This window comes from Elephas maximus, chromosome 5 (genome assembly GCF_024166365.1).
Source record: "Elephas maximus indicus isolate mEleMax1 chromosome 5, mEleMax1 primary haplotype, whole genome shotgun sequence".
Taxonomy (NCBI): Eukaryota; Metazoa; Chordata; class Mammalia; order Proboscidea; family Elephantidae; genus Elephas; species Elephas maximus.
This window is the reverse complement of record NC_064823.1, coordinates 80,259,839-80,266,421: the sequence shown is the minus strand read 5'-3', so window position 1 is coordinate 80,266,421 and position 6,583 is coordinate 80,259,839.

The following is a 6,583-nucleotide window of genomic DNA, read 5'->3' as shown; positions in this document are numbered from 1 at the left end:
ACTTTACCAGCTGCTCCTTAGAAACCCTGCGGGGGCAGTTCTACTCTGTCCTGTAGGGTTGCATCGCTATGAGCCAGAATTGACTTGACGGCAATGGGTTTGGTTTTTTGTTTTTCTATTTTTCTTGATCTCTGTGTTATCTGTTTTTTGCAATAAACATATATTACTTATATAATTTTTAAATCTTTACAATATAAAAAATATGTAAGACACCCTCTTACAAACTGATAGTTTTGTACATCTAAAATGCAATGATAATCGATACTCATAATAATAAGCAGAAAGCATATAAGATGAAATCACTTTCTGTTTAGTTTTAGTGCTCAGTATATTTAATTGTAGTTTGATTTCCTTGAAACTGTTAATCATGTGAAGTATATATGAGAAATCTGTATCAACTAGAATAAATTATAAATCCATTTCTAAGCCTTACCAGATAACGGCAGTATTTATTGTGATACCTTCCCATTATGAAACACTGATTTATTCCTCCCCATATAAACTTTATCCTTTTAGGAGCACCAACAGTCCATTACTTCAAAGCCATTTTCTGTCATAAGCCATTGTTTCTATGCTGCACCTTTAAGTTTCTAAGAGACATGGATTTTCTTTTTTCAACTCAGAAAATTAATAAAGCGATAAAGGATTTTGAACCTAAGAAAATACTGCACAAAGGCCTCCACAACTGAATTTGAGTCAGATGTGTACCAAAACAACAGAGAAAACATAGCCATGGCAGAATAACAGCCCGTCCTATGCCCACAATGGTGGGACTGCCAGGTGATAGATAGTACACCACCTGTTCTGCCTCTGTGCTTTTCCAGGTGGTTTTAAGGAAGCTTTTAGCAGGAAAACACCTGGACTCAAGAGACCACAAGAAGGTGTAAGATGACACACATATAAGAGAGACAAGACTATAGTCAAGCATCACCTAATACGACTTCTGCCTACAGGTGTTTGTCTTTGCCCTGAGTCTGGACAATTAATTCTTTTTCCTTTTCAAAGAACCCAGACTGTTCACAGGATTGGGGATTTTAGTGGTCACTGAGTCAGTCACCTCATATAGGTGCTTTCCTTTTCCTAAGGATCTGGGAGACATTTTAAATAAATATGATGAAATATAATACAATGGGGGCAGGTAGAATATCAATAATATGGAAGACTGAAAACCTCAAATAATCCTCAAATTCTAAGTAACAAGTAGACTTGAGTTTTAATCTCTCTGTCAGTTCCTGATTGAACTCCAGTTTGGCCAGTAAAAACAAAGATCAGGAGAGGAAATGCCTGGGAACGATCATTCACATTGGATACATTGCTCCTGAAAAAATTGTGTATAGCCCAAATCTGACAAGTTATTCTAGGGCTCAGCTTCCTCAAGGTTTTATCACAGAAATCAAAGATTTTGCTCAAATAATCCAGGATAATATTTTGTGATCTTTCCACAATGCGTTGAAAGATGGCTCTGTAGGTAGGTCAATTATATGTTTCTATGAAACTATACTTAGTTCATATGCTGCTTAGGAGTTTAGCGTTAAAATCCCTATTGTGAGAGGATTTGGCCTCAAGATAAAGCAAAATCTGCCTTCTGTTCTTTTTTTCTTCCCCTTCATTTGATGATGCCCATTAGCAATTAATTTATATTTCCACACTGACCACTCCAAAGATCTGAGGCACAATGCATGCTATTGGTATGTTTTTCTCTGTCTTCTCCTTTGCTTTCCTGACAAATTGAGACCCGTGGAGATTTCATATTTGGCATATAACCAACTAGGGAGGAAATTCTCAAACTGGGTGGAAAATAAAGGTGTTGATACCAAGTTAATATCTAAACACTGTAAAGATATGACTATTCTTGTAAGGGTGGATATATTATAGCCTTTTTAAGAAAGAAAAATCAGACTTAAACAGAGACTTGAACACCAATGTTCATTGCAGCACTATTCACAATAGCCGAAAAGTCGAAACAACCTAATTGCCCATCAACAGATGAATGCATAAACAAAACATAGTGCATACATACAGTGGAATACTATTCAGCCAGTAGAAGAAATGAAGTCTTGATACATGCTACAATATGGGTGGAGCTTGAATACATTATGCTGAGTAAAATAAGTCAATCACAAAAGGACAAACATTGTATGACCGCACTTGCATAAAAAGACAGGTAAAGGCAAATGTATAAAAAACAAAGTTTATTAGTGGTTACTAGGGGTTGGGGTGTCAGGAAAGGGGCGTTAATAGTGATGGAAAAAAAACACATCGATTAAGGGTAAGTTTGTACAACCAATTATTTTAAGTGCTGTCAATAAGTTGTACACCTGTACAAAGCTGAATTGGCAAATGTTGTGTGATAGATATATTTACAACAACGACAAAAAAAAGAGTAGTTGCTGAGGCTACTTATGGACAACCAAAGACATCATGGGATTTTGTTCCTTGGCTTGAAGGGTTAGGGTCATGGTTTCATGGAATGTCTCAGTTAATTGGCCTAACAGTGTATTTATTGCTTCTGTTCTACCTCCTAGTCTGTTGCATAGCTCCTGGGGTCTTAAAAGCTTGCAAGCAGCCATCCAAGGCATAATCACCTGAAGCAACAGGAGAGTCAGAAATAGGAGGAGGAAAAGGAATGTGTGGCTAATTGCCTCCATGAATAACTGCCTCCTTTGTCACGAGACAAGAAGAACTGGATGGTGCATGGCTACAGTTTCTGAATATTTTGATAAAAAACTCTATAGAAAAATCCTGATCGAAAGAGGGAAAATGCAGAATAGAATTTCAAATTTTCATAGACTGCAGACTTTTTGGAGCCATGAGGGCTGAATTAATTTCTGAAATTATTGCCCTGAGATAATCTCTTAAACTAAAAATATCCCCTGAAATCTTACTACAACCAAGCAAAAGTTTAGCTTCAGCAGTAAAAAATATCTGCTTTGAATATCATGCTCTTGTAAGAACTATCTATATGGGATCAAAGGGACAACAGCAATTCAAAAGATTAGATAGGAACTTTAGGGGGCAGTGAGTTTATGTTAATGGTGGAAGAACAGCTCAGGAGGATGAGGTTAGTTGCATAACTCAAAGAAGGTAATCCATGTCACCGAATTGCACATGTAGAAACTGTTGAATTGGTGTATGTTTTGCTGTGTATATTCTCAACAACACCAACAAAATAAATTTAAAAAAAAAGAAAGAAAGAAAAAATCAATGTGATTCTTCCTGGGCCATGGGTTTAGGCAAAGCTATTATTGTTATAAGTTAAATGTATATCCATTGGCTCATTTTTAAGGTCAATTTTAATCAGAGACTCCAAAAACTCTGACTGGGACACCCTTATGTGATTTAGCAAGTCTTGAAAATTCCTCACTCTATTAAGGAAAGGGGACTAGCTCAGGACCCAATTCCAGGATCATAGAATTAAGTCCTTATCCTGCCCTGCCTTGGTGGGTCCAGTCTCTTAGGCAATGAAACCCATGGTGGGACTGTGGTAAGTCATTTGATTCACTGAGTTCATGTGTCCGTAGTACTTCTTTTATTGACGCCAAAGGATAGGAGTTCACTAAAAAGCTAATTTTATGTATATAGGGGCTAATATGTAACAGCAAAAAACTTCAAGTCCTGTAAGATGAACGACTATGATTTTAGAATGAGTGATGGTACAGAAATACATACCTGTTAATAGTTCCTTGATTTGGGAGTGTTCACACTTCTCAAAGAAAGAAATAGAGTGCACAGAATAATTGTTGTTAAGCACTGTCAAGTCGGTTCTGACTCATAGCAACCCTATGCACAACAGAAACAAACACTGCCTGGTCCTGCGCCACCTTCACAATTGTTGTTACGACTGAGCCCATTGTTGGAGCCACTGTGTTAATTTCTCGTTCTTTTCGCAGTCCACGGTATATTCAATATTCTTCCCCAACACCATAATTCAAAGGCATCAACTCCTCTTCAATCTTCCTTATTCTCGTTATCCAGCTTTCACATGCATATCAGGCGATTGAAAACACCATGGCTTGGGTCAGGTGCACCTTAGTCATCAAGGTGATATCTTTGCTTTTTAACACTTGAAAGAGGTCTTTTGCAGCAGATTTGCCCAATGCAATAGATTGTTTGATTTCTTGACTGCTGCTTCCATGGGTGTGGATTGTGGACCTAAGTAAAATGAAGTACTTGACAACTTCAAATTTTTCTCAGTTTATCACAATGTTGCTTATTGGTCCAGTTGTGAGGATATTTGTTTTCTTTATATTGAAGTGTAATCCATACTGAAAGCTGTGGTCTTTGATCTTCATCAGTAAGTGCTTTAAGTCTTCTTCACTTTTTTTTTTTTTTGTACTTTAGATGAAGATTTACAAAACAAACTAGCTTCACATTAAATACTTAGAACATATATTGTTTTACGATGTTGCTTAACGACACCACAACATATCAACACTCTCCCCTCTCAACCTTGGGCTCCCTATTACCAGCTTTCCTGTCCCCTCCTGCCTTCTAGTCCTTGCCCCTAGGCTGGTGTGCCTCTTTAGTCTCGTTTTGTTTTGCAAACCAAAACCAAACATAGGCCTGTCTAATCTTTGGATGAAGATAAACCTCAGGAATGACTCATTACAGAGCTAAAAGGGTGTCCAGGGGCCATACTCTTGGGGTTTCTCCAATCTCTGTCAGGCCAGTAAGTATGGTCTTTTTTAGTGATTTAGAATTTTGTTCAAGATGTTCAAGAGCAAGTTTCAGAGTCTCTTCTGACATCCATTTTGGTATTTTCTTTCTTTCCTGTTTTTTAGTGACCTCTGGCTTTCTTCATGTATGATGTCCTTGATGTCATTCCACAACTCCTCTGGTCTTCAGTCATTAGTGTTCAACATGTCAAATCTATTCTTGAGATGGTCACTCAATTCAGGTGGAATACACTTAAGGTCATACTTTGGCTCTCATGAATTTCTTATAATTTTCTTCAGCTTCATCTTGAACTTGCATATGAACAGCTGATGGTCTATTCCGCAATCGGCCCCTGGCCTTGTTCTGAGTGATGATATTGAGCTTTTGCATCACCTCTTTCCACAGATGTAGTCAATTTGATTCCTGTGTATTCCATCTGGCAAGGTCCATGTGTATAGTCGCCGTTTATGTTGGTGAAAGAAGGTATTTGCAATGAAGAAGTCATTGGTCTTACAAAATTCTATCATGTGATCTCCAGCATCGTTTCTATCACCAAGGCCATATTTCCCAACTATCAATCTTTCTTCTTTGTTTACAACTTTTGAATTCTGGTAATTATCAATGCAACCTAATCGCATGTTTGATCAACTTCAGACTGCAGAAGTTGGTAAAAATCTTCAATTTCTTCATCTTTGGCCTTAGTGGTTAGTGCATAAATTGTAGATGTATGGATACTATCTTACTACGGACAGGCTTGTACTTTAGGATAGATCGCGAAATGTTCTTTTTGAGGATGAATTCAATGCCATTCCTCTTCAAGTTGTCATTCCTGGAATAGTATGCCACATGATTGTCCCATTCAAAATTGCCAGTACCAGTCCATTTCACCTCACTAACTAGGATATCGATGTTTATGCATTCCATTTCATTTTTGACAATTTCCAATTTTCCTAGGTTCATACTTTGTACATATCACTTTCCGATTATTAATGGATGTTTTCAGCAGTTTCTTCTCATTTTGAGTTGTGCCACATCAGCAAATGAAGATCTCAAAACCTTGACTCCATCCATTAGGTTGGCTCTACTCTGAGGAGGCAGATCTTCCCCAGTTGTTTTTTGAGTGCTTTCCAACCTGAGGAGCTCATTTTCCCACACTATATCAGACAATGTTCTGCTTCTATCCATGAGGTTTTCACTGGCTAATTCTTTTTAGAAGTCAACTGCCAGGTCCTTCATAGTCTGTCTTAGTCTGGAAGCTCTGCTGAAACCTGTCCACCATGGCATAGCTTCCAGGATCATAGCAACACAAAAGCCCCCATAATATGACAAACTGACAGATATGTGGGAGACAGAGTAATTAGACACTCCCAAAACAAGAGTACCGGCTTTGCCCCCAACTGGCAATAGAAAAAAATCTGTTTATGTGTTTTATCATTTCCTTTTGTAATTGAGGAATAATTTATGTATCGTAATGCCTCTTTCTCTTTTTTTTTTAAACGGAAGTCCTAAAAGTAGAAAAGAGGAATTAAGTTTGGTAACTACGAATCAAGAGGAACTATATTTATACCAAAGAGGCAGACTAGTTCCATAGGTCAATAAACTCAGTGAAATTTCATGTTGGCCAAATGAATGGAATTTTGACTAGACTTACTGCATGGTTGACTTTAAATTTTCCAAATTTCAAGAGTGGTAGTGACTTTACACACACCCTACCCTATAAGCCTCGCCTTCACAGAGCTCTGCCTGAGTTTCAGTTCCAGGCCACACCAGAGCTACTAATTTGACAGTGTTAGTTTATGTGCCTTCAATTAGACATAATTGTGTTTAATGACATATCGTAATAGCTAATGATTGTTACAGAAAGGAGAGAGTTGAAGAGCTTTTTTCATTTGAAATGAGAAACCCAAGCATATTTTTTTGTAGAAGC